An 8,222-nucleotide genomic window follows, 5' to 3' on the forward strand; every position below is an offset into this window, starting at 1 on the left:
TAGCAATTTTGCCCTTTTGGGCCCCCAATAGGATTTACTGTGGGCAACCCACTGTGGGCTAGCCCACAGAAAACCCACACGGGCCCCCAGTGAGTTAGCCCATGTGGGGCCCATAGCTAGGGATGGGAATCGAGAACCGATTCTTCTTCAGAACCGGTGCCCAGTGAATCAATTCCTTGGAACCGTTAGCATGCCTGCGTATCGATTCCGCTTATCGGTTCCGCTCGTTGCAAATGTCATCATGACGTCACACACGCGCTGCGTTGTTTTGATTCAGAACGCGGCGAACATGGCAGAGGCAGAAGTTTGACGCAGAAGTATAATGAGGCCTTTAACGGGGAGGCCACGTTGCTTTCCGACCAGCCATCGCGTGCTGTCTCACACACATTCAATCGCACACATACATACGCACTCACTCACTCTCGTGCACGCGGACACACACACACACACACACACACACACACACACACACACACACACACTCTCTCGCGCTCACTCACTCACTGACACATGCTCACTCACACACACGCGCGCGCGCGCGCACATACACACTAGCGCTCACACACTATCTCGCACTCACGCACACACTCACGCTCACTCACTAGCGCACACACACTCTCTCTTGCGCTCACACACGCACTCTCTCGCGCTCACTCACTCACTCACTCACACACAAACGCACACATGCTCACTCTCACACACACACACACACACACACACACACACACTCACTTTGAGAAGTAGCTCACCTATAGGCTACTTTTAGATTTGTTCTGAGGTTGCTACACATAATTTGTGTGTGCTCTGTGCTGTGTCTTCTGATCAGATATTAAAGTGAGTTAATACAAACAAACAAATTTGTACTTATTCCCTCACCCAATGAGAATCGATAAGATAATCGATAAGGAATCGGATCGATAAGCAATATCGATAATGGAATCGGAATCGTTAAATCCTTATCAATTCCCATCTCTACCCATAGCAGTTTTTCACTGTGGGGCCACCATGATGGTTTACTGTGGGCAACCCACCACAACAGTACAGTTAAATCATTGTTTTAAGATTAGAAGCTCATGATTAATCAAACTATTTTAACAATCCCGTAAAACGTCATAAATGTTATTTCATTCAACAGTCCATCCCATACTTAACTAAAACTGCACACAGTCAACAAGATAGCAAGACAAGTACTATCTTTACTTGTTTGCTTGTAGCTGTTCCCTGACAGACTGGTAAAGACAGACAGACAGACCAGTACATTACAGTAGTTTAAACACCATTAGACTATTAGTCCCCCCCCCCAAAAAAAGATCACAGCACTTATATATTAATACATTCATAAATAACATAATAACATAGCAATGCATGTTGCATCTTTATAAATACATTCATGGAACTATAAAACTGACAAATTAATAAATCAGTGTTTAATGGATTAGGAGCATGCGCATTGAAAGAGCAAATGCGTGACTTATAAGGAACTATAAAAATGTATATAAATCTAACTATATCTTATAATTCAGTAGGTCTCAATGAGTATTTATAAATATATTGATAGAATAGTAATATTGCTCATCAAAAAAGTACAAATGGAGCTATAATTCATTATAAGCGTATTTATGAAATTAAATTAACTTATTTGTCACAATATAACACAAGCAAATGGTGGACTGATTAGATTTGTTTGTCAGTGATCTATTTATTATTATTATTATACAATTATATTTGTTATACTAATAAATACATCACTGATGAATTATATATTTTTTATATAATGTTATATTTCTGAAACTGCAAAAAAAAAAGTTATAATATAAAAATTATATTATAAGTAATACAGTAGATAATTAATTCTAACCAATGAGACTGCTGGAAGGAGCTGTCTTTCTGGATTCGACTCTGATTCGACTGTACCGCCCAGCTGTGCACCAAACAGGTAACGTAAGCTTTTTAAATGTCCATAGTAATTTGAGTTTTCTATTGAAATGAGTGAAACTGGTAAAAAAAAATGGTAATGAATTAATTATTGGTATTAAATTACACTCATTTTATTGTTTATCTGATTATAGGCTATACAGTAGAGCTAACGTTACTCTGCTGCAGTTTAAATTAAACGGTTATAACGGTCGACTAGCTGCTCGACAGTACGTTTTTTGGTAATCTCCGAGGTAATTTAAACTTTAAAACTGCATGAATTCATTACCTTTAAGTGTTTAGCACCTTTTGGTGTTGTTATAATTTGGTTTATTGTTGTTTTCCCGTTTACTCGATGAACTAGGACCGAGCTAACATTAGACACAATGGCCGGGCTGAATCAGTCATGACGTTGTTTTAAAGGTTTAAATAGCGACGCAACCGAGGATTTATGCAACGTTTGCGTACAATACATAAGCTACACACTCAGATTACATCTCGTTAAGTATGATTATGACCGTTCATAATTGATAGACATCAATAAACACTGAGCGCTGAAGACAGCAACTCATACAAGTTGCGTTAGGCAATTTAACTCAACGTTAACGTTACGCGCTTTGTAATTTTACACAGCTACGGTCATATTACTATATTAACACGATCAACCATCTGTAATATTTAATTAACTTAATTAAATTAGATCATATTATACTACAGGGCCGTTGAATGCTTGAATCTGATTGGTTGACGAACGTTCTGAGGTGTGCAATTATTTTCAGGGAACCGCATGGCTAAAGTAGTTCCAGGCAGGTCTTGACCTCATTACAGTTCCATATCACTTCGCGTAGTCAACTGTAATAACGGAAAATATTATACAATTCATAACAAGAAAAACTGCAGCCCCATGCGCTTGATCTGCAATTTTCAATGTCTAACTTCACAATCAATGGAAACATGCAGTTTAATTTTAATAAATAAAGTATAGTCCTATATATAATCAATAGAAAATTAAACTGAATATTTAAATAAATTGATAGTCCTGCTGCACGGGTTTTCGTAATTATTTGAGTTTCATTTATTAGGCTAGTCTACTGTCACTAATATAGAAAAAAAGAATGAACGAATTAATTAAAACGAATTAAATAAATAAATAAATAATATTGACGCACATGCTTCTCTCTCTCCCCTCTCTCTCTCTCTCTCTCTCTCTCTCTCTCTCTCTCTCTCTCTCTCTCTCTCTCTCTCTCTCTCATAACTGCATTATTAACTGCATAAAGCCGGGGACACACTTACTGTAAGGCCGGTTATGAATGTAATTTGATATGACTGATCATGCACGCGTTTTCAGCGCGTTCCGTCTGTTCACTTCGGTGTTTAAAATCTGCTGCATTCACAGTCAGAGAATGTTTCTAGTCGTTAAGAGTGTCCCCAGCATTACTCTGCTATCAGCGGCTCAAACCTCCGTTACTAACTCTAAAATGACGTTTTGGAATTAGCAACGGAGCATGGGTTTAGATGCGCAAGGAATTAGTACTAAATACAAGAGCGTTTTAATGACAAAAACTTTACAAACGTCTTGAAATTCATCATCTGAACAATATTTCGAGGTGTGGTAACTGTAGTATAAGCGGAATAATTGACTTCAGGCCGTTGAATTATTAGAAAAATAATGCACACCCGAGGTGTAACGGCCACTCCGCTTCGCGTCGTGACCGCATTACCACCTCGGGTGTGCATTATTTTTCTAATAATTCAACGGCCTGTCGTCAATTATTCCTTACAGATATAATGGAAGTAAAACATTTAGGCCATTAAATAATATTCACATTAAATATGAATGTAATAATTTATCTTGAATGTATAACTTACATTTCATCAGATCGTTTGTCCATACAGAGCAATATTTAACTGAAATATTAATTTTTGTTTCTTTTTCTCCCTTTTCCTTGTGTGTAATCAGATCATACTGCTGTAAGTATTCTGTTGGAATCACTGTCTAAAACATTCTCAGTTTTTGCATTGTAGATTTGTCATAGACATTTACAAAAAGTTTCTTTGCACCATATAACTGTATTTTCATAAACATTTTTATGTAATCTGTTAATATTTTGTGTATATTTTTTTAAAAATGAGATTATCCTCATCCACTTAACAAATACTGTATTTGTCAGTACAGTGGTGTCATATGTAGCGTACATTATCAGATGTTATTGTACATATTCATGATAAAAGTTTTACTGGGTTTATAACATTAAAATTGTCCTCTCTCTTTTCAGTACTCATTGCCATCTAATCCTGATTGCAAAATTGAGCTCCAACCCCAGTTAAGCAGACCTGCACCAGATGATCAAGTCTTCAGGATCAGCATACACTACAGACAGGCTGGAGCTACACTCCTCCATGACCAGGACTGGACACCACTGTTGTAAGTCATCTAGCAGTCATTCTGGATCTCTGAATTATCATGTTCAGAACATATTGTTGGGGATCTCATCTCTGGCCCTCGAGGACCACTGTCCTGCAGACTTTAGCACCAACCCTGGTCCAGCACACCTGGACAAGCGAATCGAGCTCTTTTGGTTAAAAGATCAAGTGAGATTGATCAGGTCTGGGCATAAACTGCAAGACAGTGCACTTCGAGGACCAGAGTTGAGAACTCCTGACATATTAATTAGTTAATAATCACTGATGAAAAAATAATACATATTTATTTGTATAGATTTATGCAATATTTGACTAATATTCAGGTGTCTTCTCTCTTTTCTCCTTAAATGTGATTGTGTGTCAAACAGCTAAATAAACCAAAAAGAGAGCCAGCCAGGCACAGGTCACTGCATCTTTTTCTGTGTAAGTACATTTTTGACTGTCAGACACATTCTCAATATTTGCAATTTTTTTAATAAAAATGACTAAAGCTATTATTGATTTCTTAATAAATACATTAAAGGGATTGTTCTAAATGTTGTTCCAAATGTATTCCTTACTTTTTTTGTGGAATTTAAAAGAAGATATTTTGAAGAATGTTTAATCTGTTTTGTCCATAAAATGAAAACGGCATTGGATCCCATTGACTTCTTGAGTCATTTTTCATCTTCCACAGAAGAAATCATGCAGGTTTGGAATGACATGAGTGGGAGTTGAAGTTGACAAAATTATTATTTACATTGTGTTGATCATTTTTGTAAATTGTTCTCATGCTCTCATTTCACCATGCCCTCAATTGACCTATGGCTAAGCCACGCCCCCAAACGCGATGAGCCAATCACAGTGCGCATAGCTAACCCAATACACTCTGACATTCTCTGCTTCAACGTCCATTGAAATGCATTGCAGTTCGTCAGTTTTCATTCATTTTTATGTTTTTTTCTTGTCATTTTAAGTTTAAAATGGTCAAACGGTGTGCATGGGGTACATGCGACTCCGACACTAGGTATCCCGAGAGGCTGGGCGACGGTGTGTATTTTTTGACCCTTTCCCAAGCCACATCTCAACCGAGATAAGTGTCTGCTCTGGATTAACTTGCAGTAGACCACAACACCAACATGAGTGTGAGGTCATGAGGTCAATTGGTTCAACATGAGGTCAATTGGTTCACTCTCTGTATGTTTCTCACAACAACACCAATACCAATACATTTGTTTTTAATATTAATAAACAACACCTTTAACTATTTTTCCGGAACTTAAATTATTCTCAGGTTTCTCCAGTCAAAGTGCATTTAGAGGTTCTTAAAAGATTCTTTGTTCCCTGAGGTGGAAATGTCCTAACCCTTGGAAACACAGCCATATCCCTTGGTTAACATTTCAATTTTTTTTTTCTTCCTTTATATGCTGACACAAAAAAAACAGCCAGGCTGCAGCATCCGAAGTGGTAAATCATGGCTCCATAATGCAAGAGACTGGGATGGTGAAAGGAGCAGAAGAACCAGAAGACTGGAGATCTGGCAAAGATCTACTGGTATCCGAGGGGATTTATTTATTTTATTAGATGATTCATAATCCACTTAATGTGTTGTGATGTGGTTTTATAAGATTTTTTTTTTTTTTTTACTCAAAATCTATTTAAAATAAATGCTGCTCTTTTGACAGTTCTGTTCAAACATTCCTGAATTTTTTTCTTCACGATTTACATGCTGACGACTGGATGCTAGCTACTGAAAATTCAGTTTTAACATCCCAGGGAAAAATTACTTTGTAAAATAGATTTTAAGTTGCAATAATATTTCAGAATTTACTCTTTTTAATGTATTTATCAAAATAAATGCAGCTTTGATGGGCTGAAGGGATTTTCTTTCAAAAGTATTTTTTGAAAAACTTTTGAACGGTAATGTATTGTATTGTATATTTTATTTTTTACATGTGAATAAATTAAATTATTTGAAACATATGACTTCTGTACTACTTCGACTTTCAGTAAGTGCATGTATTGTGGCAAATGCAAAGTAGAACCAAACTAATATTGTTGTTTGTTATCAATACCACAGATATATTACAACACTGTGCATTGTCTGCAGTATGCCCACATTTTCCCCAGTGCACCCACAGTAAGCCCACACTTTTCCCAGTGCAACCACTGTATGCCCACACTTAACCCAGTGTACCCACAGTATACCCACACTTTGCCCACAGTGTGGGCTTGCTGTGGGCCCACTCTGGTTCCCATAGTGTGGGGCCAGTGTTGGGTATAGTTACTTTGGAAAGTAGTTAATTAGGTTACAACGTTACCATCAATTAAAAGTAATCAGTTTGCAGCGCCTCACACATGCTGCAGCTTAATTGACATACACGGCCCCCCAAATGCACCGAGAAGTCGTGACTCCTGGCAATGAATAACGTCAGTCATCCGACTAAATTAACACTGCAGGATAACAATAACAGGAAAGACAGTCATAGGCTATTCCACATAGCGTTTTATTTATTTATTATCACAGAACATATTAATCAAAATTCACACCTTCCCAGCCCGGGTAGTAGAGATGCGCGGATGGGCTATTATTTCAATAAAAAAAACAATAATTATAATGCCAATATTAATTCAGTATAGAAATGCAGACATCCCAAGTCTACCGGAAGGTCCGGGAGTCTCCCGCATATTGATAGCGGCTCACTGATGCCCGCGAATTAGTTAAAATCTCCCGGAATCTAGAGCGAGCGAGCGCGCCCGCGAGACAGAGACTGTGCGCCAAACCGCGTAGCGCGTGCACAGCAGAGAGGGAGAGAGAGCAAGAGACCGCACGCGTGTGCCTTAATGAAGCGCATGTAAACAAGACTCCCGAGGCTGAAAAGCCTCTCCACGGGTTCGCTGGAGGGTGGTGGGGTATTGAAGCGCAGAAACACTGTCTTGATCCTGGGGAATTTTTTTTATTCGGGATTTTCCTTTCCTTAAAATAACGGATTACTTTTTTTTTAAAATAACGAAGTTACTGATTACTTAACGCACAAAACTAACGCGTTAAGTTACACATTTCACAAAAAAAGGTAATTAGAGTACTCTAACGCGTTACTTTATAACGCGTTACCCACAACACTGTGTGGGGCCCACACGTGCCCCGCATTTCACGCCAGTATCTGGGCCCACAGTGGGCTGCCCTCAATGGTCCCACACAGGCCCCTAAGGGGTTTGCTGTGGGCCCCTAACGGGCCCCAGTGGGGGCCCCCTCTACTTAGTGTGGGCCAGCCCACAGTCAGCCCACACTTTGGGCTGTCCCACTGGGGCCCCACCTGGGCCCCATAGTGTGGGGCCCACACGTGCCCCGCATTTCATGCCGGTATCTGGGCCCACTGTGGGCTGCCCTCAATGGTCCCACACGGGCCCCTAAGGGGTTTGCTGTGGGCCCATAACGGGCCCCAGTGGGGGCCCACTCTACTTAGTGTGGGCCAGCCCACAGTCAGCCCACACTTTGGGCTGTCCCACTGGGGCCCCACCTGGGCCCCATAGTGTGGGGCCCACACGTGCCCCGCATTTCACGCCGGTATCTGGGCCCACAGTGGCCTGCCCTCAATGGTCCCACACGGGCCCCTAAGGGGTTTGCTGTTTGTTTGTTTGTATACTTTATTGTCCTTTTTCAGGAAATTTGTCTTGGACTCAAAGCTGCATTTATACAAAAATACATACATACAACATATGCACACACAAACCAATAAATAAAAAGCTAAAATCTATATGAGCATTACCAGACTACATTACTACATCTTGCTATTTAACATATTAATAGATACAGGGATAAAATACTTTTTGTAACGGTTGCTCTTACATAATGGGACTCTATACCGTCTTCCTGATGGTAGCATCTGATACATTGAAAATAA

At 39.4% G+C, this 8,222-nt stretch overlaps 1 long non-coding RNA gene across 1 annotated transcript; it reads left to right on the plus strand.

The window, feature by feature from the left end:
- The first annotated feature begins 3,717 nt into the window (after positions 1-3,717).
- Positions 3,718-4,761, plus strand: LOC306985272. The gene is made up of 3 exons (XR_013794779.1): positions 3,718-3,885; positions 4,191-4,339; positions 4,707-4,761. It is a non-coding gene; the product is annotated as an uncharacterized lncRNA (long non-coding RNA).
- The last annotated feature ends 3,461 nt before the right edge of the window (positions 4,762-8,222 follow it).

Source organism: Phoxinus phoxinus, assembly GCF_949152265.1.
Source record: "Phoxinus phoxinus genome assembly, chromosome: 2".
Taxonomy (NCBI): domain Eukaryota; kingdom Metazoa; phylum Chordata; class Actinopteri; order Cypriniformes; family Leuciscidae; genus Phoxinus; species Phoxinus phoxinus.